The 26,484-nt window shown below is 43.6% G+C and overlaps 1 protein-coding gene across 4 annotated transcripts in view; it reads left to right on the top strand.

Moving 5' to 3' along the window:
• The window catches only part of STON2 (stonin 2), a 112,911-nt gene that overhangs the window by 68,664 nt on the left and 17,763 nt on the right, over positions 1 to 26,484 (top strand). The window lies entirely within an intron of this gene.

Genomic DNA, 26,484 nt, shown 5'->3' with positions numbered 1-26,484 from the left:
ACTTTCAGGATGAGTATTATAATCTCTACTTCAGATTACATAACATCCCTTTGCTATCATCACTTCTCTCTAGGGTGAAAAGAAACCAGTTTCCATCTCGTCCAAACATTTGGGACAGTTTCCAGAACCCTAGCCCAGCGTTGCTGTGGTTGAAAGAGATTTTGGTGAATGTCCCTCCCTGCTGGCCTATCTTTCCCTGATTTGTTCTATGAAAGGCTTGTAGCCTGTGCCTCTGGTTCAGATAAGAAACCAGTATTCTAAACAATGATTGACGTTCTCAGTCTCCAGGGCAAAACCCATGTTACACAGCATTTTACTGAGAATAATAATGGAGAAATTTATTATAGGCCATGATTTATAAGCATTGCTCTCGATCATTCTGTGCCTTTGAACTATGTGATGTATCAGATGTACCTACGAGGAAACGGGGGTACAAAGGGTTCTGTACCTTCCCTGAGACCACGTCTACTGGCCAACCGAGATTAGCAGCCTGTCCTCTTGGTGTTTCACAGTCTGATGGATGCCGCCTCGTTTCACAAACAGCCTATGAGGATATCATTACCAGCTGAGCTTATTCCCTAAGAAATGTCACCCTCCTAGTACTGATGCTAGCAGGGAGGTGGCCAATAATAATGAGATTACCCCGCCACAGTGTTAAGGGGAGTAAGCTGGATTAAAGGTAATTTCTAAGTTGTATTTCCTGAGGTTTACTATTTTGACCACAGAAATCAGTGGGGATGGGGATATTTAGAAGACCTCCTCGTTACTCTGCTTCTTTCGAGTATTTTCTGAGCCCTCACCTGCCATTTCTGTTGCCTGGTGACTATTCAGCAATGGGTTGCAACTGTTCTCTGACAAACAGTGCTATTTCTATTTTACGTGGGAAACTGATTTGATTAAACAACTCGTTTAAACTAATGCTTTGTAGGAGGCATGATATGAGTGGAGCTGGCATTTCTATTGGTATTTTTTTTTTTTTTTTTTGGTCAAATGAACACATGCAAACAAGCAAATGATTGCAGTGGCCCCGAATATATAGGGTCTGCTCTGCTTAATGTATAAGCTGGTTATCTTGGATAGGTTGTTGCCATTCTGGTGGTGGCCTTGCTGAAAACCTCACGTGTCTCCCATACAACACCGATGCTGCATAATGCATTGTTCTTTTAGAAATTACTTGATGTCCTACCCCGCCTCTTGCTCAATGCTAAGGGCCGGGTCTGCATTCTTTACCCCTGAGAACCTCACAGAGTCTAAATTAATAGCTGTTGGATGAATGAATGAATGAGTGACTGAATGCTAAGACCACAACGTCCAGCTCTTAAGCAGAATTAAGGATTTTCCCCCTAGGTGTTTGTGCCCCTGAGAAAGGGCACTGAAGGGTTAATGTTCTGGGAGCTGGAGGGATTTGGATATGGATCTCACAGAGCTGCTCGCTCAAATCACATTCTTTCTGCTACTATAGCAACAGGTTGAGAATTTTGCCGGCCTACGTTGGAAATGCCTGTGTGCAGGCGACTTCATTGTCTGGGGGACAACTGCTTTTTTCTATGATGTTTCAATGAAGCAGCCTCTTTGCAGAGACAAAGAGGCCAGCACAAAGCAGGGGTTGAGAATCATGGAAAGGCAGAGAGAGATCTTGTTTTGATTGGAGGGACATTTCCAATCCTTTGTCCCCTGAAGTGGGGTGAGGTGGGGAAGGAATTGAGGTTTAATCCCTGGTCAATAGCATCTTTTCCTCCCTTCTTGATGAGGCCTCTCTTCTGGGAGACTCCCCCTGGCAGCACTTGGAAAACTTTCTCTCACTATCATTGCTTAACTAATAGAGTGACAGTGACATGCCTGGATTACTGCCCATGTTCACTTCTAAGTTTGGAGACGCCAGAATGGAGCAGGACGTAGGTTTTGCCCCTGCAGTCACCAGCTCTTTTAATCACCTCTGTACCTGTGTTGCTCACTGAGAAGGAAGGACAGCTCACCGGGAGTGCAATGGGGTGTTAGTTTTTTACTGGGTAGAGCAGTGTCGTAAAGAGAGGAAAGGAAATGAGGAAGGACACTGCTGGGGAAAGTTGCTCAGGTGTTCACTTCCCAGGAGGCTTCGCAGGCTCCTAAAAAATGCCCAGCCGTTACTACTCAGGGCTGTCCGGTGTGGTGTCAGGTGTGCTGATGGTCAGAGCTCAGGGCTCGTTGTAGTTCTTGCTGGGCTCATGGATGAACTCAGGAGGCATTCAGTGTCACTTTGGGTTGACTTTTCACATGGCCACCTTAGCGCTGTCAATTCTCCATCGTGTTTTCATTTTGCGCACAGATAGGGAAATCTGCCTGGTTCACTCTTTGTTCCTGGTTTACAGATACCTTTTGGTCAAAAAAATACCTAAACGTACTGAGCCATCCTTCAGAAGCAGCATTGTATTAAAAGTTTAATTTAAAAAACCTTTTATTCCCAACCCACTACATGCTATTTGCATATGGGATAAGCCCTTGATCTTGTGGGGGCTAAAAAAAAATGAATACTTTTCCTCCCACCTTCTAAGTTCTTATAACTGGGCTGTTACATTAACAGAGACAGGTTAATAAGAGAAAATCAAATTATAATACATGCACATGGAGAATTCACATATGCATGAAAACGAGAGAGACGGTGAGGCAGCCTTGGGTATATATGACATTTTGGACAAAGGAGGAAAGGTTGGGGGGTGGGGGACAGACCGTGAGATTTCGGAAGTGAGAATGGGTGATTTACAGGTAGCTCAGGAAGAGCTGGACACATGCAGGCAAATTGTTGCTAGGCAACTCAGAAACAGTGGGACACGGGGATCTAGCTACCGGGCATCTGCCCAGGCCCTCTTGTTTGCCATACTTAATTCACATTAGGCCAAGGCAGATATCCTAAGATCATCCTGAGGCAGGTTTCTCAGTCGGAATCTCTTGGGCAGGAAAGGGGGCAGGGTCAAGGTTTCTTTCTGAGTCTTGTTTCTTAATAACCATTTTTTTTTTTTTTTAATAACCATTTTAAACTCAGTATCCCCAAAGGCAGTTTCAGGGCGATACTACTTTGGTCCCCTTCAGTCTTGATGTCTCCAGTGTCCTGTCATCACTGCCTTTAAGTCTGTTTTAGCCACGGAAACTGCTGTTCTAGTTGTGGTGTCGTCCAAAGCGTGCTGCCAAGAGCTCTGGGCTGGGAGCCGAATTGGCCTTGCGCAGCTCATGCGGGGATTTTAATCCCATTACTTATAAAATGAAAGATTTGGATGACATGTCTAGGATTTCTTTTACACCTCTACCACACACACAAAAATTGGTACTCCAGTTGTTTTCAAGCAGAAGACACTTTGCTTTGTTGAACGTTTTATAAGTGTAACTCCCTGAACTCCTACTCATACTTCAGATCTTCACTTCAGTGTCCCTTCCTCCAGGAAGCCTACCGTGACCCCCTAGACTAGATCAGGACTCCCAGCCTCTGTTTTCTGATAAGTGTGTTCTTTCTTTCATCACAGTTATCCAAGTCTGTAATTATCTGTTTGTTGGGGTTTTCTTAAATCAACTTTCTCTCATGCCCATGACACTGAGGACTCTGTGAGGCAAGCACCCAAACTCTTTGCTCACCTTGGATTCTGCATATAGGGGGCACTCAGTAAGCCTTGGCTGAGATGACTACATCACAGTATCTGTTCACAAGGATCTTAAGATTCCCTTTCCCTTTCTCTTCTACCATCCCAGCTCACACCCAAAATATGCTGTAAGAAATGAAAACAAAACCAAAACCCTGGATTCTGGTGGCTGATCTGGTCATTAGCTAGGTTTGTGGGGGTCAAAAAAATAACTTTTCTCCCACCTTTCTAAGTTCTTCTGGCTGGATTAATAATCAAATTAACATGAGACCAATTAACATGAGAAAATATCCAAGATTTACTACAGATATACAGACAGGGGCGCCATAAGCATATGAGATCTGAAGACACATTGGGCAGTTGAGGTTTATATGCCATTTTGGACAAAGGAGAGGGGGCCAGGGGTCTTGGATTTCGAAGGGAGAGCAGGTAATTTACAGGTAGACCAGAAAGAGTAAACACGTGGTAAACGAAGTCCTGCTGGGTAACCCAGAAACAGTGGGACCCAGGGACTCTGCTAGATTTCTCCCTGTCTGCCACTTTATTTTCTGATGCTGAGGTGATGCTGCCTTCCTTTAAGCAGGTTTTACTATCTGAATTCCTTTCAGCAGGTAAGGGGGGAGGGTCAGAGGTCTTTTCTGAGCCTTTGGTTCCTTAATAACTAGCTTAAAAATCAATATTCCAAAAGTCATATTTCAGGGTGGCAAAACTTTGGCCTCTGTCGGGTTTAAAAAAAATATATGTTTTCATTGGCTTTAGAGAGAGGAAGGGAGAGGGGGAGAGAGAGAGAGAGAAACGTGGATGTGAGAGGGAAACATCGATCGGTTGCCTCCCGATGCCCTGAACCCGCAAGCTGGGCATGTGCCTTGACAGGGAATGGAACCGGCGACCTTTTGGTGCACAGGATGACGCTCAGCCAGCCGAGCCACACCGGCCGGGGCAGCCAGGCCTTAATTTTCCTTGACTGGGCGGATTAGCCTTTTGTGACAGAATCCACGAACTGAAGCAAGGCCCAGGAAGGATAGAAGGACAGCAGGTAGTTTACAGAATGGAAGTGGTGGGCAGAAAATAGAGAGCAGGAGAGAGGGAGGGAGGGGAGGGGAGGACAGTAGGGAAAGCATGGGGCTCTGTCTTTTTAATTAATTTGCCTGTAAGGGCCCTTCTTTTCTGGCTGCCAGGCTTTACAAGCAAGGGCATGTTTCTTGGAAAGCATTCTTACCCGACGTGTTGAGTCATGGCACAAAGCGCTTGCACCCAAAGGATGACTGATGACATACCCACCGAAAGCTAGCCGGGCTGGACTCCGGAAACCTCTCTGCTTTAAAAGCAGGAAAAGCACCGATTTTCAGAACAGTCGCCAGGTTCCTGTAAATCAGCATAGTAGGATCAATACAGGCAAATGCATCATGAGACCTGAGCTAGGTGTTACACATTTAAACTGTGAGGGGCCATCTGATTTTAAACACCAAGCCCAGTGTAGAAACCAGGGGGGAACAGCAGGGATTCCTTAGGTAGGAGGTATGATGGGTGTTTATCAGCCAGGTACGGGAGGCCTGGGGGCAGCTTCAGTAGCAAGTATGAAATCTCTACCTTCAAGGAGCCAACGCAGCCTCAGTGTATCTTGAGGACAGGCCTAGAGGGTGGGAGCAGGTGAGACAGGTGAAGTTTGTCTTCTGACCCCTCTCCCTAGAAAGTTCAGCTTTAACGGCAAAAGCCAGCTGTGCCAGTTGCCTGCTCCCCTTTCTCACCAACTCCGGTGGGGGACACAGAGGGTGTCAGGAGCCTGCCTTCATGCTTGGTCTTGTTTGGGAGCTTCAACCCCAACCGGACTGTATCCCACTCAAAGCCACTTCAGGAAGAGCATGACTAAAACAATCACATAATCTCCTTTCTGCGTGAGGGGGAAGGAATTTTAGCCAGGAATGCAAGGTGTGCCTCGGGCTTTGTGCCTACACTGCCACAAATCCAGCACACACACACACACACACGCACACGCACACGCGTCTACTCTGCTCGCTCCCCTGCTCAGATGGAGACGTATGCTATGCCATGTTGGCCAAAGGCCAGGGAAGAACTGTGTTGGGTTTTCAAGTAGCGTAGCCATAAGGCTCATGTGTCTCCTTGGGCAATAGGAATTGGTCACTCCTTCATTTATGAAAATAGATATACAGCAAAGATAACATACGGGAATATGGTGCTTTCCTACCTGTCCCCTGGCTAGTTCCAAAGTCACCTCTACGCAGCCTCTTGGATTCCTAGGGCTGTGCTTCTTTCTAGACCTGTCAGGAATAAATATCATTTTAACAAAATTCTTTACCAAGGAAATCCCTTCGTTTCCACTGGCAAAGCCTCTTACATCTCAGCTCTGCCACTTCCGAGCTCGGGCCTGCTATCTGACCTCTCTGTGCCTCATTTTCTCCCTCCGTTCGTACAGTTACTAACATGTTGCTTGTAGGATTCTTATGAGAAGCAAGATCGCCTAAGAAAAGGTTTTTACATGGTGCCTGGCACATAGTACAGACTGAAGCGTTATTGTTGCTTTAAATACAATAAGGAGGTTTCTCGGCTGTTTCTTGTCTCCTTCCCGCCTCCTGAGACACCCCTCGACATTTGGTACTTCTCAGTGTCCCACCAGTGAGGAGAGGAGGGCAGAGCAGAGGTGGTTGGGAAAGAGTGAGGTGATGGAGACCTGTGGCTCCTTTTCCATCCCTCTTGCCCATGCACCATGCTACTTCTTTATCCGTTGATGGCCGGATACAAAACTAGGTGCGACCCAAAAGGAGTACGCATTCAGCTCTATCTTCCAGGAGGTGGAAATAGAAGTTCCAGGCTCATTTTCCCCTGTTCTCCAAGTCCTTCGCATGCACTTGCTGTTCAGCTCAAATCCTAGCTCAGAGCTAACTAATGCCTGACCCAGAGCAAGGGCTCCGGGGATATCAGTTAACTTGACCATGGGAGACAGAGGTAGTGGTTGAAACATAACAGCGCTTAGAAGAAAACATTTAAAAAATCAAAGAGCAGGTCAGGTGTCAAACTTTCCGAGCCATCCAATCTCTCAGGATTTTCAGGCTTGAGAGGGAAGGATGTGAATCACTGGACCTGGAAAGAAGGCACAGGGGAAGGAAACGGGAGATTTCCTGGCCATCTCCGCTGTGGAAGAACTGTCAACACAGTGTGGCTGAGCAGCATGGCCAGGACCCTGAGCTTCTGTAACCCTGGTTTCCTGACCCTTCAAATAGGGGTGATAATCGAACATTAAATGAAGCAATGTGTCTACATAGCCTATAGCTTTATAGCCTGGCGTGTAGTAAGTACTCAATAAATACTACCTGTGATTAGCTCCTGAATAGCACCTGGACACTCAGCTATTTGGAGGCCAATTAGATTTCTCAGTCCTACGTAACTTATTTTTTTTCAAATATGTTTTTATTGATTTTTAGAGAGAAAGGAAGGGAGAGGGAGAGAGAAAGAACCATTGATGAGAGAGAAACATGGATGGGTTACCTCCTGCCTCCCCTGGGGGGATTGAGCCTGCAACCCAGGCATATGCCCTGACTGGGAATCGAACCGGTGACCTCTTGGTGCGTGGAAGACATTTAATCTGCTGAGCCACCGCGGCCGGCAGTCCTCCGTCACTCAGACTCGAGCACTGCCCCTGATGCTGCTGTTGCTCACCTGTTGACCACGATGAGCGGGGACGAGGTGCTCTGTCTGTCTGCAGCTCTGGTTAGTCTTGACAGTTCATGAGTTAGAATTACATGACCCATTTTGAGGGTTCACAGATATTTTTCAATCATTACTATAGATGGTGAGAGAGAAAGCGTGTATGAGAAGCAGTCACATCGCAGGACGAGCAGGCAGCTCTCCGGGAATGACTTCAGGATGGTACTGTGCATAACTTTATCTTTAACATGAGTTCATGTTTTACCATTTCTCTCATTTGTGTCCCGTCAAAGTGAAGTCATATTCTTCATTCTGGTCAGAGTGGGGCGGGTCACATTGTTTTCCTTCAGAATAAAAAAGCGGAAGAATGATAGGAAATACAGGGCTTTAAAGACGGAACAAATTCAAGATCATCTGATCTAACCCCTGACTTTCCAGATGTGGAAATTGAGGCCCATGGGTATTGAATGAATTCTCCAAGTGGCAGAAGGACAGGTCATTCAGCCCTAGCTCAGGGCCCTGGATATGTGGTGTTTTGGTTTATTGACCTTCCAGAGGGACCATGGTCGTAAAACAATTTGAGAGTCATTGTTCTGAAATGTAAGGGCGGTCATCTGTCTGGAGGGTTCTCAAAGCAGAGAACACCTTTGACCCAGCCTCGTCCGGCCTTTGGGCACTCTCTCTGACTCTCCGTAGGAAATACACATCTGTCTGTTATGCGAGAGAGGCGACGGTGACAGAGTGAACAGTTCCTGTTTTTCTGCTCTGCAGGGCAGCCCCCCACTAACTCTGTGCCCTTAGAGACAGTCATGATCAAAACAGACGGAGAACCTGAGGACACCCGGTCCAAGGGACTGATTGGAAGGATATGTCACAGTGGAACCACATCCTCTAGCAACCAAGAAACGTCGGGTCTGCAGAGTGGCTGGATATTGATGAATAGGTTTCCTCAAGGATAATTGATTAACTGATTATTTTTTATTCTCATAATGCAGTAAAATTGTGAGGTATATGTAGATAAACAACAATGCTGAAAGTATTACGAGAAAATATACATACAAGATGTAATAACAGTTGTTCAAGGTTCAGCAAATTCTAGAATTATCAGACTTGACTAAATTTTTCTCTCAATCTATAAATTACCTCCTTAATAGTTCAGATCCCATATTTGTCATCTCCTTTTTTTTTTTTTGTCTGGAGCCACTAATAATAACTTAGTTATCAAGCAACTGATATGTGCCAGACACCGTAAAAGATGCTTTTCATCAGATCTCATTTAACTTGCATAAATACTGTGAGGCAGGTGTGATTTTGCTGATTTTACTGATAAGGGCACTGAGGCTCAGGATTCAAGATAACCAGATTTTTGGGTGTCTGATGACCCGTTTCTGTGCCCACAGAAGCAGGGCAGGACATGTCTTAGGCAAACACCAAGGAAAGTTTGTTAATCCCATCGCTGAACCAAATAAAGCTATCCTATCAGAAGCCCAGCCTGTTGTACCTGGCCAGCACTACCCCAGAAACCACCCTTCTGAATTTTGAAATTCCAAATTTTGCCTATGGAAGCAGCCGTTCTGTCCCTAATCCTCCCACAGTCCCTCGGTGTATATTCATGGGTGGAACATGTCCTTGGGGTGAATGTGGTGGTCCCTTGAGAATTTATCTTTCCTCCTTCAGTTCCTTCATTTGCCCTCTTCATGGCCCGTTCCACCTCCCACGACTTGCTAGGGATGGAGTCCAAATAGCATAATTGGCTAGGCTTTGTCCAGCACCGAGAGGCACACCTGTAAATTAATGCCCCGACTTAGTACATGGGCTCTGTGATTGTGTTGTGTGTACTGAGAGTCCCTTGAAAAATAATTTCTGGCTCTAAGCTGGATTGCATCAGTCCCCAGGTGTTGTAAGTCGTGACACTCACTAATGACTATGACAGTGCCTGAAACTTAGAAACTTCTGTTTGGGAAGTGCTTTCAGAACCAATTTGCATTCCACAGACAAAAGTGGTTCTCCTTCCTTAGTCATAGTAATGAAAGCTAAAGATAGAAAGCTTCTGATACATTTACCAACCACTCCCATCAGATGGACTGTTAGTCCCTCCTTACGCATAAAGAAACTGAGGCTCAAATCTGCTCTCCTGTGTCAGTTAGGACCCAGATTTCTCTAACTCCGGAGTCCTTGCTCTGCACAGCTGGGTTCTATTGTCCCCTTTTTTTAAAAAAGAAAATAAATTTATAGAAATTGACTCACCAGCTTTGACTCCAAGTGAGTTTTGACTGTTTTGAAAAGTCAAACTCAGTCGACCTCAAGGAAAGAAGATTTGCCACCACTTGGGTCAGGACAACACTGCAGGTTCTGAAAACACTTCCGAAAGGTGTCATCCAGATGCCTGATGTTTTCCATAATCGCATCACTGCAGTATGAGTGGCGCACCAGCTTGGACTCCTTTGGAGGTGTAACTTCTATTGTCGTTTTTTAAGTCTCCCTTGTTAATGTTGGCCTGTGCTCATATTTTGTGAAACATGAAGAGTCTGAGAGAGCGATTGTTGAGATGAATCTCCAAATACCTTTCCAGTTATAACACTCAGTGTTTCTATAGATTGTCACCTCCCCCATGCTGACTATTCAGGATAAATTTGATTTTTAGAGGTACTCCTTATTTAAATGATATTCTAGCCAAAATATTGTTTACTCCTCTATTTAAATTATGGGTGCTCATTATTTTCGCTGCCAGCTGGAGAAGGTAGTAATTATCACGCTTAGGCACAGATGCAGAGCTGCCTTCGCTTGACAATTTGTTAAGGGGCCCGTGCCCTGTTGTACCTTTTGATTGTCTGCTTTAGTGCAGAATGTTCACTTTTAGCTAGGTTTCCCCTTCTTTATTCCCCTAAGAGTCAATGAGTTAAAAATGCCCTTGTTTTTCCTAATGTGACAAGTGTCAAGGCAGAGCCAGCTCTGGGATGTCGGGAAGCTCATAGTTTTTAAAAACTATCCTGAAATCATGAAAGGAACAGGACTGAGTTTCAGGAACATGGAGTTTCTTGCCTTTACGTGTGACTGATCTTGTAAGCCTTGGACTAACAATGCCTGGCTTTGAATTCTGATCCCATCCCTTCCTCACTGTGTCACCTTGGCCAAGCGACTTAACGTCTCTGTGCCTCAGTTTTGTTATCTGTAAAGGGAGATAATAGCAGCACCTACCTCATTGGGTTGTTGGAAGGTTTAAATAAGATAATCCAGGAAAAGTGCTTAAAACAGTGTCAGACACACAGGAAGTAGGAAATAAGTGTTTCAGTACATATGTTTTAGAGTAATTGCTCCATACTTGATGTACTAGGGGTATGTAAAGAATTATAAAACCTTGGCCCCGAGGAGCTTATAATCCTAATTTAAAAGACAAGATATAAAAAAACACACACACAAATAGTTGACCCTGTAAGGGAGTATTGGGAAATTCCAAATGGGTGGTACAGATAAGAAAAACCTATGACTTCAATGGAAGGAGAGAGTACTATAGATTAGAGTGTCCTGGGCAAAACCCATAGAGTAATGAGAACTCAGAATAGTGGCTGCCCGTGGACGGGGGAGTGATGGGAGAGGAGCACGGGGAACTTGTTCCCGGATCTGGGTGCTGGTTACGGAAATGTGCTTAGTTTGTGCAAATGTGTGGAGCTACACGCTTATGATATGTGCGCTTCTCTGCGTGTGAATCACACTTCAGCTAGATGGAAGGGGCATTGGTTTGGAAGCGTGGTTGATATTTGACTTTAGGCAAGTTACTTAACCTTTGTGAATTTAATTTTCTTAATTTATAGAAAACTGATGTCTCCCATAGGATTGTCACCAGGATCAATGAGAGCCGTGCATGTAGAACAACTAGTCTAGGATGAGACACTAAATCACTTCATGCTCCTGATCTGCTCCCTGGGGCAGGAGGTAACACACTGGGACAGGCCTTTCCTGTGTGAAGATGTGGGGCCTCCATCTGGGGTTGGTTGCTTTGTTGGGGGAGTGACCTTCCGTCGTGATTGGTGTTGTGAATGGGACCCGTCACACCGAGTCAGTGTGATGGCACAGTGACTCAGCCCCTGGGACAAAGGGCACTTCTGCTTATCAGAGCTACTGCTTGACACTTGTCCCGCAGCAGCACTGTTGGTTTCCTTTTCCTGTGCTTAGTCACCGCCACACCTGCGAGTCAGAGTGCAGCGCCTGATCCAGGTGTGCACTCGGGACATGTTTACTGTGTCTGCCCGGCCAGGTGTTGTGTTAGACTCTGACGGAGCCTGTAATAACAACTAAAAACAGGGTATGAAGTAAAATAAAATAAAACACAGGCCTTGCCTTCGCATACGTAGAGTCAACAAGGCCGCGTGTTTTCTGAAAGCTGCTCCCCCCCTTTCCCTCTTCTGATATCTTCTACTCAGCCAGCACATACCCTCTTATATTCATTCTCGTTCTAACTCCCTCCCTCTCCCAGCCCTCACCCTTCACTGAACTCCACTCCGTGTGAGCAGGCTAAAAGCCATTTATCATGGCCCCTATCCAACAAAAGCAATCAACTCATAGCATATATCTTCTCCTTGGCTCTCCCGAAACTATAACTGACTGTGCCTCACGTTAATTACGGTAACAGAAATAACCATTTATTAGGTGTCTGTTACATGCAGGGCTCCGTGCCAGGCAACTGTCTCTACCTTATGTATAACTCTCACAACATCCTGCAGGCGGCCATCATCCCATTTCATAGGCGGGAAGCCTGAGGCCTGGGGAGCTTCCTTCATTTGCCCAGGTCACCCGCAGCCTGCCTGCCCTCTCTGTGTGCCGTGATCCTTGTAGAGCTGTTTGCTCTGATGATTAATAAGGTAAACACCCGTTAAGGTAAACACCCGTCTGCATCAGTTCATTAGTCAACTGTGCACGTAGAAACCTCTGTGGTTAGGAGACGTTGGCGCCATCGCCACTCTTGCTATAATTATTCTAGTTTGACTGAAAATCTCAGTGAAGAGCTGGTCAGCCTTGCAAAGCTTCTGAGCTCTTGTTTTGCAAATGCTTCAGTATTTAGCCACAGTAACTGGTCCCATCAGAAGGGATACTGAGCCTATTTCATTATCTATATTAAAATCTTGGAGGCAGGCGCCTCAGGAAGAGCCTGCGCATATCGGGAAAGTTCTGCCATTTGGGCCTGCCTGACTGGGCTGTCTCTCTCGAATTAATTTAATACTTACTGCTAGCCTCTGTTCTGGAAGTGTGTAGACCGCCAGGAGCATCCGATGCAGATTAAAGTGAGCCACGCTGTGAGCTGGGCACAGAGGAGGCAGCTGAGAGAGTGCATGTTCTGTGGTTTTGTACAAGGAGGCTCAGTGTAGAGGGGCTGTGATTCCCACTAGTCCGAATGTTTTCAGGCCCTGGCCTCTGAGCTTCTCTAAGTCACTCAGACTGGCAGCCAACTCTACTTAATCCACAGTCTCATGGTATATATTGGGGCTCAAGCCGTGTTCAAGTGAGGAGGGAGGGCAAAATCCAGCAGATCACCATGGCTTTAGGATCTAGTCTTAAGCTTGCCGGCCCCAGAAAGTTAGTCATATTCTTGTTTCTGGAGGCTGACACAGATTTACAATAAATGTACATTGGCGATATGACTAAGCCAGTTATTTGTCCAGAAACTAATAGCTCCTGTAAACTGCGTTTCTTCTGCATGTGCTTCCGTCTTTACAGGTACTATTTCCATTTCTCACCACAGCCCTTCGTGATGCTGGCTAATTACTCACATTCCACAAATGTGAGTACGGAGCCTGCCTCCCAGCCAGGTGTCTTTAGTTTCAGATCTTGAACGCCTTCTGTTCTTCCTCAGTGCTTAAGGCATCCTGTCTGCTGTTACGTTACCAACTGAGATGTCAACCCCTTTGCCACTTTGACCTCAATCAACTCAGCCAGAATTTTCACTCAGTGCTATGTGTTGGGGGTTCACACAGTACTGTGTATATACCTGCAAGAGCGCTTTCTGTGTATCATCGTTGCTTTTATGCATTATAGTTGGCTTTTATCAGCCTGTTTCTGCTGCTAGATTCTGTCACTGTACCCGGCAGTGTTGTGTGGTGGAAGAACTGGGTTTGAATCTTGTGTCTAGTTTTGCTGACGTTATATCCTCAACACGTGGGACGCTGCCCGTCGGCAAACAGTATATGCTCAGTAACTATTGAGTGAATTAATGAATGAATAAAAACAATCTTAGGTATTATTCTCTCTTTACAAATCTTTCTCAGTATTAAAATTGAAGGATAATAGCATCTACTTTATAGGGTTGGTATGGGATTAAATGAATGAAATGAAATCAGGGTGAGTGATGGTGAGATGGTGACTTTTTATTATTGTTGCTAATCGTCACCAGAGAATATTTTTTCCATTGATTTTTAGAGAGAATGGAAGGGAAGGAGGGGGAGGGGAAGAGAGAGAGAGAGAAGAAGAGAAACAGATGTGAGAGAGACACTGATTGGTTGCCTCCTGCACGCACCCCGAGCACCCTGACCGGGGCTGGGGATTGAACCTGCAACCAATGTACATGCCCTTGACTGGGAATCAAAGTGATTTTATCACTTTCTACTCTTACCAACAATATATAGAGTTCCAGTTGTTCTACATCCTGTGACAGTTGATATTTTATTATGCTTTCTAATTGTAGCCTTTCTAGTGGGGCTGTAGTATCTCATTGTAGCTTAATTTACATACACTTCCCTGGAGTCTAATGACGTTGAGCACCTTTTCATGTGCTACATGACTATTGACATAGCTACTTTTATGAATGGCTTGGTTTTTTTTATTGGGTTCTTTTTTTTTATTATTGATTTATAGGAATTCTTTATATATCCTGGACACAAGTCTTTTTATCAGTAGTGTGCCTTTTAACTCTTTAAATGATATCTTGATAAATAAATGAATGAAGTACAATTTATTATATTTTTTTCTATCATGGTTGTGCCTTTTGTGTCCTAAGAAAGTATTGCCTACCCCAAGGTCATGAAGGTATTTTTCTGTGTTTTCTTCTAGAAGTTTTATATTTTGGCTTTCATATGATCCCTCTTAGGTTAATTTTCACACACACACACACACTCACACATATATATATATATAAAGGGAGAGAAGAAGAGGCTAAGGTCTTTTCTTTTTTATGTGTTTCCAGTTGCTCCAGCACATTTTATTGAGAAGAACTTCCTCTCCCATTGAATTCCATGGCACCTTTGTCAAAACTGCAATGACTGTATACATTTGGGTCTACTTCTAGACTCTCCATTCTGTCCTACTAACCTATTTGTCTCCCCTATTATTCTGTCTTAATTACTGAATCTGTGTAGTAAATCTTGAAATTTAGCAATGTATGCCCTACAACATTTTTCTTCTTCAAGATTGTCTTGGCTATTGACAAGCTTTGATAGAAATTGACAACTCATCAATTTATACAAAAAGTCTGGGAATTTTGATTGGAATTACATTGACTGTACAAATCAATGTCATAAATCTTTCATCTTAACATTTTGAGTTTTCAAATCCATGAATGTGAAATCTCTCCATTGTTTAGGCTTTCTTTAATTCTCTCAGCAGTGCCGTACAGTTTTCAGTGCAGAAGTCTTATACATTTTTATTAAATTTACTTCTATGTATTTGATATTGTTATGCTATTATACATCCTAATTTTTATATTTTTATTTTCCAGTTATTTGTTAGTAGCATTTAAGTATCTAGGTTTTCAAATAATGACTTTGCACCCTGAGACCTTGCACATTCACTCATCGGTACTATAATTTTGTTGATATGTTTGGATTTGTTGAGTACACCATCATGCCACCTGTGAATAAGGAGAATTTTACCTCTTTCTTTTGCTTTTTATATTCTATCCTTACCTTGGTGCAGTGCCTAAAGACTCCAGTATAATATTGAGTAGAGTGGTCAGATTGGGGGAAAGTGTTCAGTATTTCACCATTGTGATGTTAGCTGAGTTTTTTTATACATTCCCTTTATCAGGTTGAGGAAGTTCTTTTCCATTCCTGGTGATACCAAACCCGCATTTGGCTCCCTGCCTCTCGAAAGCCAATAATCAAGAGACAGGGGCTGGTGGGAGGAAAGTAGGTTTATTCAAGCACCTGCAGCTTGAGAAAGTGGCAGACTCACATCCCAAAGCCCACCTTAACATTTCAGTGCAGGCAGAGGTTTTTATAAGGAGTGAGAGGGAAAGCAGAACAAAGAGATCAAGGGGAGGGCATTGTGAGGACCAACACAGTCTATTCTGATAAGGACCTTGAAACTGGTCTGATGTGGGTCATCTGGTTTTACGTCAACTGTGGTTTTATGCTTGAAGGTCAGCAAATTTCCCAGAGCTGGAATGCCTGAAGGGTGGAGTGTGCATCTTTTAAAGTTAGTTCCTAGGATTCTTATACAAACTGCGTTGTTTATGTACAAGATACATATTAGTCAGAGTCAGCATTTACAGAAACAACATCAGAAGAATGGTGGGGCAGGTTACACTAGTATTCTGAGAGTTTTTATCACTAATAGGTGTTAGATTTTACCAGATATCTTTTCTTCATCTATTGAGATGGTCTCACAGTATATTTTTGTACAACTCATTATGCTTTGTACATTTGGATGACTTCCATAATATTCCTGGGAGGTGCAGAGGAGTTGCCTGAGAGGGAGAAGTCCAGGCATGTATTTTAAAGTTAGTGCCAGACCCTGACTGCATATACCATTTAGTGTCACATGATACCTATTGAATTCCTACAGTTAACTCATGGATACTTTCAACTGTTCTCTTCAGTTTCTCTGTCATCAACCTTCATAACAGCACAGGTATCTCTTGTTTTGATGGTAAAGGTAGGACTTTGGGTGCTTTTTATTATTTATTTCACTTGTTTATATGTTCTACATTTTCATCAGTGAGTGTATTACTTGTGTTAAAAAATGTTTTTAACTTCTACATAAGTAATCACATTGTAGATTAGTAGACTTTAGGCCTGTTCCTATCAGATCTTTTTGAAATTATATCCAAGTCACCTTTGATTCAATTTGGGTGTTTCCGCAATGTCTTAATACAACACACTCATAAACCATTTAATGGTGTCTGACTAAACCCTTCTTTGATAATCCTCCTGTTATTTAATTTCAGAAGATGCTTATTTTTCCCTCGCTCCCAACTTTGGATTCCTAGTGGAGTTCCCAGCACAGTTCAGTTCAAAAGGCTTTTAAATAGCTTCTCTTCTCCAGGAACTTACTGTCCAGAGTGAAAAAATAAACACAAAGAGATCCTTCCTGTGTGTGCCGAGCTAGAGGTATGGATGAGGGGCTTCAGCCCTGCTTGGGAGTTAAATGTCTTCCCGCAGACCGAGTCTGAATCCAGGTAACTCTTTCTAATGTTGGCTTTTAATTTCTGGCATTTTTGTCCACCTGAAATGGCTGAAGAAGCCTTCTCCAGGCTAGACTGAGAATGGCAGCTCTAGGATGTGGAACAGGGACCAGAGGTTAGCTGTTATTTCCAGCTGCTATGCTTTGCTTTCCTGAAACAGGAAGTCATTATCTGGAGAGCCACAGATCCTTGAGAGTTCATTAACACTTCAGGAAAGGGAAGTGTCACTTGCCTGCCAGCAGTCAGGTGGCTTTATCACTGGAGCTATGGAGCCCCCCAAGGAGCCATTTAAAGTCACTGTCTTGTCAAAATAATCACTATTTTTTTTCTTTCTAATCACAGGTTTCTGATGCAGGCAAAGTTTTCTGCTTTCTCTCAATACTTTATGTGTCTACCAGTGAATATCAGCTATTTTCATTGCCTTATGTTGACTATTAAATTTAAAACTTTAGCTCAGCTGGGTGTGGCTCAGCAGTTGAGCTTTGACCTAGGATCCAGGCCATCAGGGTTCGATTCCCAGTCAGGGCAAATGCCTGGTTTGCGGGCTCGATCCCCAGTCGGGAGTGTGCAGGAGGCAGCTGATCAGTGACTCTCTCAGCATTGATGTTTCTATTTCTCTCTCTCCCTCTCCTTTCCTCTCTCTGAAATCAATAAAGATATATTTTTTTAAAAAATTAAAACTTTAATGCTAAGCAAAAAAACCCCAAACTTTCGAAATGAAGAAATAAGTGCCCTCTTTCTCTTCATCAGTAATAATTAAAATGATTTAAATTGGATAGCATGTGTATTTTACAGATGGCATTCACGTGTCTCATTTGGCCCTCACAGCCATATTGCAGTAGGTAGACCGGAATATTATTGTGCTTTTCAAAAGTGAGGAAACTGAGGCTTAGAAGTGGAGTGATTTGCTCGGGATTAGATGGTTCTAAAGACATGGAGCTGTAGTCTCAATGCCAGGTATTCCAGAGTGGTCCAGCTGAGGGCTGTGAATTGTGACCCCTGGGTTCACATTGTATTTCCACCACTGACTAGTCTGTGACTTTGGCCAAGGCACCTGACCTGTGTCCCCAGCAATAGAACAGGGATAATGGTAGGACATACTGCCTGTCGGTGTCTCCAGGATCGAATGAGATGGTTTCGGAGCAGCTCTAGGTGGAGCACCCGGCCTAAGATCAGGCTGGTGAGCAGCAGCCTGGCCACGGCCGTTGTCTTGGAGGTGGAGGTGGAGGTGGTGATGCGGGGGAGGAGGTGATGGGTTGTTATCCCTCCTCCAGTCACCTCTTCCGCCCTAAATCCTGAAGTCTGCTCCTGAAGTCACCAGAGTACTCCAGACACACTTCAGAAGTCACTGCAGGCTTAGAGAATCCAGTCCCAAGTTAAAGACTTTAAAGAACACCACCACCATACGGGTAGCTTTTCCCCGCTGCTTTCTGCCCTGATTCTGAAGACTGTGTGGCTGTCGCCTCTTATGCTCCCCTTACCCCTCTTAACCTGAACCAGAAATCTTAAGGTTTCAGGTAGAGTAGCTGCATTCTCCCTCTCGAAGTGTTTTTGGGACTATTTATTCTTCATTGGCTCACAACCTTTATCTGACTCACGCCGACCAGTGGATTGGCCACCGCCTGCTCTTGAAGACGGGAGAGAAATTCCTGCGCCCTACAGCGCGTGCTCTCGAGAGTCTGGGAGGAAGCCGACCCCTGTGTGCCACGTGCAGGCTGCTCTGCAGTGTAACTGAGGCTCTTGCTTAGAGGTGGGCCCACGAGTCCGCCTTTGTGTCCTTCGCTTGACTTCTCTCATGTATGCAAAGAAAAGGCACCTGAAGGTTAACCCGGCGGCACGAGGGCAGGCTAAATAGCCATCTCAGGCGGTGGCTGAAGAAAAATGGAATTTATTTAAGGAAAGGGGATGGGGGATGGGATAGCCAAGGGGAAGGGCTGCACAGCACCGAGCCAAGGGGGTACTGGGTCGGAGATGGCAGCCCCCGGAGCCCGGGTCTCATCCTTCCAGCGGTCCTTGCGGGAAGCTCTTGCAGCGGGCCTTGGGGCTGGGTGCGCGGGCGTGGGATGCAGATGCAACTCAGGTGCCATCCCGGGGTCCTTCCTGCTCTTTGTTCTCCTGTGGCGGGAAACTTACAAATGGCCACTAAGGATTCTATCGCCCTGAGGTCCTAACAGCAACAAGTAACCGCACAGGCCAGTGCGCCGTGAGTCCAGCTGCAGAGGAGACGCTGGCCCCTAGGAAATGCCCTCGATGTGGGACACAAAGGTTACTATCTTTAAAGACCGGAAGACAGCGCCTTGTCTACATTTCACGATGTGTCACAGCCGAGCAAGACACTTGAGATTTGAAAACAGATGTTCTGATCCCATTACCTTATCTCTGCCTAATGAAATCCCTGACTCTGAATGTCAACAGGAGTCAGATTTATTTAATGAAACAGCATCAGCACTGACCGTCCTTCATGCAGTGTCACACTCTTCCTGCTTTTCACATGTCCTGCACAGCTCCACCGGGGCCCAGACATTGCTTAGATGTACGGAAACGAACGTGTGCTCTTGCTCTGCCCTCCAGAAGCTGTTAGCACGCACGGAGCTCAAGCTAACAGCTCGGTCAGGCACAGCCAGCCTCTAATGGCACCTCCTGTCTTCCACGCTGCCCCATGAATGTGGCGCCATGAAAATTCTCATCTAAGAATATTAGGGGGGAAAAATGTAGGCTGCAAAACTGTATATGCAGAATAATCCCTACTTTGTTATCTAAATAAGTGTGTTCATGAATGTGTATGTGCAGGGTGAGACATTTGGAGGAAACACACGGTGATGGTGACATCAATCATTTCAGGTGGCAGCAAGATTCAGGTGCTTTTAATTGTCTGCATGTGTTTCTGCACCTTCCAAATTTTCTAACATACAAATTTTCCCTTAAAATTATCAAAAAGTCTTCTCTGGCCAGGTGGTTCAGTTGGTTGGAGTATCATCCCATACACCAAAAGGTTATGGGTTCGATTCCTGGTCAGGGCACATACCTAGGACGTGGGTTCGATCCCCAGTTGGGGCACGTTTGGGAGGCAACAGATCGATGTTTCTCTCTCACACCGATGTTTCTCCCTCTCTCTCTCCCTTCGTCTCTCTCAAAATCAATAAAAACATATCCTCGGGTAAGTATTAAAAAAAAATTATCAAAAAGCTTAATCTTTACATTATAGAAACAAATTGTTATTTATTTTACAACTTGGTGACTGAAACATTTGTAAAACTTTAAATGTGCTTTAAAATGAATTCACATGTGAATGCATTAGGTTCAGTGGGCTTCAAATCCTGAGTTGTCCCAGCTGAGGCAGTGAACACTCAGCCCTAGTCCTAGGCATAGTTAAGGAACAGGTCAGTGAAGTGGCACCTGTCAGTTCAGGATGTGTAAAGCTGGGAGAGTGTGCAGGCCCTTACACTTTCCCCTCTGGTTACTTGACTTCATTTCCTTTCTCAGAAACACGGTCTCTGGGAAATTTTTGAAAAGGCCACAATCTCTTTGATCTAATATGTGAAATGTATGTAACTCAACACACAAGTGTTGATTTAATATGTCTGTAAATAAGTCTTTATTCCAAGGCAGCTTTCTGCATTTTTTAAGCTCTTCTATGTCTAAAATGCAACAACTGCTCACCTGGGACCCACTCACACAGCGTGAGGAATTACAGTGTTCATGTGAGACCTAAACTATCTAAAAACCTGAAAAGGAATTGCAGGTCTTACCAAACAGCAGTTGAGCAGTTTTGAATGTTTTGGAGCATGTTCACATGTGTGATTTCATGTTTGCTTCCAAACTAGAGCAGGAATTTTGGTTATCCTATGTCATAGTGAGGTAATGGCAGAAAGAGACTTGCCCAAAGCCACAGCAAATGTGTGGCAGAGCCAGGACCAGAAATAAAACCTTCTGTTCCGGGGCTTTATCAAAGCTTCCACAGTGCCCAATGTCTCCTTCTAAGAGCTCCCCAAAGGTACCTGGACTCTAAGGAATCATCATCGTAATACCTAACACTTATATAATATTTGCTATATCAGCTTTGTATACATTAGCTCAGTCAGGCCTCGCCACAACATAAGGGATACCTATTATTATTATACCTATTTTACAGTTGAGGGAACTGAGGCCTAGTGCATGTAAGTAACTTGCCCAAGGTCACAAAGCTAATATGAGAAGTAGCCAGATATACGAACCAGCCTGGAGGCCCAGACCATGCTCTTGGCTGCGTGACAGTGCAGCAGGGCCTGTCCACTTCCACCTGTTATGCCCAGGGTGACCCAGGCCAAAGATGGCAGTTTTTTAAATAAGAGTCAGCATTTCTTCTCTCCAAACTTCTAGAGTTTGACTATGTGTCTTGTGTTATTTAAGCAATAAGAATACTGTTCTATTTCCTAGTGAAAACAGCAAGAGAGAGTAGAGAGGAGCAATACCTCTCTATTCCTCCTTGGGTGCACCCCCCCCCCCCCACTTTGGGAAGTACTTGTCTGGAATACTAAAACATCTTAGACCCGCCCAACAATTACAAAGGCGGCTCTTAGTACCAGAGGGATAATAGAAAGTTGGGGGTTCTGTCTTGACCCAAGTGTTCTCAGGACTTACCTCTTCCCCTGTGTGACAGATCTAGTCCTGCTTTGCTATAGCCACAGTGGCTTTGTGAATGTAGACTCTCTATCAGTGCAGACTCTCTATCCCTTGTGATTCCTGAGCCTTTGGGGATTTCTCTCTGCAGTAATTATGGAAAGATTTGGACTCGTGGAATCATAACCTGGGACAAACATTTGTCTCTTTCCCCAGCTTCCTTTCCCTTCCTTCCATTCTTCACCCTCCATCGGATGGATGACGCTATAACTTCAAGGACATTCTCTCTCCCCCCTTCCTCCCCTCTCCCCTCTATTTTGCTTCCTCAAGAATTCTGAAATAATAACATTTACATATCTCTTTTTTTGTGATAGCTGTTGAGCAGTGAGCCAGGTGAATTCAATGTCCGTTGATGATCTCATTTATCCTCGTGGCAACCCTAGAAGTGGGTATACTATTCGCCTTAAAAACTGAGAAATAACTAAGGTTTAGAGAGGGTTAAGATGTGCCCAACATCTCACAGTTTTCTCATGGCCGGGCCAGGTCAGCCTGACTCCAGAGCCCAAGCTTTACCCTCTGCCTGTGTATGGTGACACAGCAGGTGGTGCAGACCAGCATGGGGCAGGAACCCCATCTAGCATTAGCTCAAACCACTTGTAAGCTAGCCTTTCCCTCACAGGACTTGTGTCCACCCAGGAGACACTAGTGTGGAGCCATCCACAGAGGCTGGATGCTGTGGATGCTCTAGCAAGTCAGGAAAAGTACTAAGTATATGAATCATCTGGAAATAGCTTTTTACTGTGTTTGTCTGTAGATTACCTATTTTATGAGGTTTCTGAAAAATTTGAGAGATTTGAGAGTACAAATAGATCTCCACCTGCTACAATACATTTATCGTCGTGCTAGCAATTAGTTTTCCTATTTTTCTAAGGGATTATTTTAACTCGATATGTTTACAGTTTATAAAATTGCATCTACCGTTAGGCTCTAGGAATGTCTTCTCTGGTCTTGGTAATTAAACAGGAGCTGGACAAGTACTGAAGTGAAATCTAATTACCGACTCCAAATTCAATTGGAAAGAAGTGGCTTGTTGCATGTTGGGACAGTTTGGTTATTTTGTTGTTATTGCTGGAAAGTCCACATAAAGAGCAATGGGCCTGACCGGTGTGGCTCAGCGGTTGAGCTTCGACTCAGGAACCAAGAGGTCACAGGTTCGATTTCCGGTCAGGGCACGTGCTGGCATTTCACTGTACAGGTTACTCCACAAATATTTAAGTGCCTTCAGTGCATCTGAGGCTGGTTGTACCGTTTTAAGTATATGCTCTTGTCTAATAGTGACTGCTGTCATGTTGAGAAAACGGCAATAATCTAAGATTATTTCTTCTTGCCACTGCTAATGAATTCCAGTGAACAGCTCTCAGTGAGATTTTTGCATTTGCCATTCCATTAACAAGTTATGTTACCCAAGTAGGGGAACAAGATGGCAGAGTGTCTGCTGTGTTTAAAATATCCTAGAAACGGGATTCCCCCCCCCCATAGTTTTTACATTTTCTTTAGTTTGGTGGCTTTGATTACCATTGTAATCATTTAATTTAATCTTATGGGAACTGAAAATAGAGTGCGGCCTAACATTAAAAGAATCCACCATTTCTCTTTGGTTTGCGTCAGCAAAGACACCAACCAGGGAGCTCTCAGGCCCTGGAAAGTCTCCCTGAGGTGTAAAAGGAGAACCTGATTTTCATCCATGGCTTTTGTTTGGCAGCAGCCCAGCCCATAATAAAAACAATTTGGAGGTGGCACGTGGAAGACATAGGAATTAAAGTAATAGGAAGACATAGGAATTAAAGCCTTGGTTTGGGTTTTATTTTAATGAGTTAATAAAATGGAATTGTGGGTGACAGCTAATTCTGTTCTGAATATAATTAGGTTTTGCCGATGTCTTACTGGAGACATTTGCTTGCCTCTCCCAACGCTGTTTCCAGTATCAGCCGCACCAGTCATATTAGAGTCTTAGGAAGGATCCATCCGCTGCTTTATCCACGTGGGCCACAGCTAAGCTGTTTGTGTTCTTTCCCTAAAGTTCGTTAGTAGGAGTAATAAGGATATGTTTTGACTTTTTATTACCTCCTTATTTTGTAAGCAATATCACATTTTTTGAAAGAAAGAATACAGATTTAAAATTTTAAAAATCACTTCTTACCCCATATGAGACATTTTTTCACATTAAACATTGTGAAATATTATATTCCAAAGCTTTAAACACCTATATACTTTATATCATGAAAATGAGTCATTCTAGCAGTAGTAGTAGCAGTAGCAGTAATGGTAGCTAACAACTATTAAACATTTATTATTTGCCAGGCACAGTTTTACTGGCATCTGAATTAAATTTTCCCAACAACCCTGTCAGGTAGGATTTAGGATTTTTCTAATTTCGTAGATGGGAAAACTGAGACACAGAGAAATTAAACAACTTGCCCTAAGTCACGTAGCTGTAAGCTGCAGATATGGAATGGAAACCCAGGCAAGCTGACGCCAGATTGTAGGCTCTTTTTATTACTCACTAACAATGTCTGTCCTGGTCAGCTGCCATGTGAGTAAACGTGTATCAAGGCATCGTCTTCAGGGCTTCATGGAATTCCATCTTATGGGTATAACGATTATATATGACCAATTTCCCGTTACTGAGCATTTAGGTGGTTTCCAGTTTTTCTGTGATAAAACATTGCTCTGATAAACATACACTCTGGACATCATCGCATGCCTCTTTTTCTTTGCCTAGAATAAACGCCTTTAAGCAGAATTTTAGATCACGTTTTGTGAGCCTTTTATATAAATTTCCGTATTGCCCTCCAGAAAGATTTTTTTCTGAACACTTCTATCAGAATGTAAAATTTCCCCATGTCACCAATAATGGTTATTCTTTTTTTTTTAAGTCTTTGTCTTTGTGACCTGGGGAGAACTGTATTTATTGTTTTGTGAGGTTAAACTCTTTTTTTTTTTCCCAAGTAGTTACTAGAAACTTATATTTATAGATGGGAAAACTTCATTAGTGAGTTTTCTGCTCTCATCCTGTTTTTTTGTGAGGATGTATCCACTTTTATTAAGGATACACCGTCATTATATATTAAGGACGTAGGTTCTTATCATGTGCGATGCAAATATTTCCCCCAAGGAAATTCACATACAGGTAAGTTATTTTTATAGGTGAAAGTTCCAAACAACCTTTACTAAAAAGAAGCTCAGAAAATGTGGCCTAACCTTTGTAAAAGCTATTTAAAATGTCTTGCAGTCAATAATAAATGAAGCAAAATTAAGGGCTTACAAATAGGGAAGTCAGTGTTAATAAAGGGTAATTTTTTAAAGTAATATTTGGCAGTTCTTGAGTTCACCTCAACAAATGCTTTATTTCCATGTGAACTATGGACTGCTTTTGCTTTTTATCCATAAAGTGTCTTCATTAAGATATTTTTTTCTCTATAAGTATGGATTTTGTAGGAAAACATTCTTATTTTCAGGGCTTTGCCCTATAACCCACTACCATCCCAAAGGACAGATTTTTGAAACAGGTTGTAATCATGGGAGATGAAACTGCCAAAGGAGGGGACAGTTTGTAACACAGTCTTTTGATGCTTTTTATTGATTGTCCAAGAGAACACAGAATGTCTAGAAATTAATTTTAAAAACTTCCCTCCAAATATAGAGACACTTCATTTAAATTGTATTATGAGTCTAATGCTTCAAAACCAGCTAGGACTTGGTGTGGTTTTAAATAACTTAGTTTATAACTTGGTTTTAAATTACCCTTTATTAACACTGACTTCCCTATTTGTAAGCCCTTAATTTTGCTTCATTTATTATTGACTGAAAGACATTTTATTGTAAGAAAAGTATCTTCAGTGGAGACAAAGGCCTTTTCCCCCCTTCTTTGTTGGCTTGGGAGAGCAAGATGAGAAATGCTATTTTGGGGACAAGATTCCCAACAGACGGGCATCCTTCGGCAGTGTAGGCAGAAAGCCAGCCTCCAGAGGCCTCCCGCTTGCTTTAGAGCAGGGAGTGGCGCTGAGCTGCAAGGAGAAAGGATGTCCCTGGCCCAAGGGTAAGTCAGTCCCAGACTGGGTGGGTGGAAACGCCGCATTACAGAAGCTCCATAGAGCCGATTCATTAGAAATTGATGCCTTTCGAGGTTCACTCCTTCCCCAGTTCTCTAGGGGGGCTTGGTTACAGCTCCAAGAAAGGGATTATATTTTACTCAGGGCCACATTGCTCCCTTAGTAGTAGTAATACATAAAATATAAATTTAAAACCTGGATTGTTTCTTGATTCTCTTCCCTTTGTGTTCCAGAAAATAAGTCACATAGGCATCTACAAAAGTGGGTTGCTGATTAATGTGAAGGATAGTGCTGTCTTTGATTTTAAAATGCCTTGAAATCCTTTTGGTGTGGGAAATACTTTCTGCTCTTTATATTTCGGGGGTGAGTGCGGATATGCACGTATGCATGCTCTTGTCTGTAGCCTACATTTTCAGACTGACATTTTCAGTAGAGGGAATCGCTATTTGAATAAATATACTTGGAGAGATAGATGACAAGCCGCCTTCCCATCCATGTGTAATTACAATTGCAATCGTGGGTGGCATTGCTGATTTGTTATGGTTGGATATGATATTCATGAAGGTTTGGCGAGGCGGTTAGACTAAACTATTTGACTTGAGCATCTGAGTATCCGTTTTTCTCTGATTCCCAATTCCTGGCAGTAGAAACAGTGGGCGGAGTAGTGGCAGAGATCCCCATACACATTCCTCTAGAGACTGAGAGAATTGCTCCAAGGCAGAGTTTCTGTTCTCACTCATTCAGTCAACAAACCTTAACTGAGTATCTACTGTATGCCAGACTCAGATTGGTTTTCTGTGTCATTCCTTCATCCGAATCCACTCCTCCTTGCTGAAGGCCTCATTTCTCCCCTCCTCCCCTTCCCACAGCGGACATACAGGGTTTTTACCCTACTGAAAAGGTTTGGATCCTTCCCGCATGGAAACTCAGGTCCTGTATCTCCTTCCTTGAATGCTCTGCTAGGGTTAGGAGCTTTATTTGTAAAAACCTCCCCCCCCCCCTTTAAAATAAAACCCTAAGATAGAAAAGTATGTTAGAGAAAAAAGAGGAGATTATATCGTGAGCGTTTTCTGACGTTACTGCATACTATTAAACATTTTAATGGCTGGGT

Source organism: Miniopterus schreibersii, assembly GCF_964146895.1.
Source record: "Miniopterus schreibersii genome assembly, chromosome: 1".
Lineage (NCBI taxonomy): Eukaryota > Metazoa > Chordata > Mammalia > Chiroptera > Miniopteridae > Miniopterus > Miniopterus schreibersii.
This window is presented reverse-complemented; position numbering and strand designations above follow the sequence as displayed.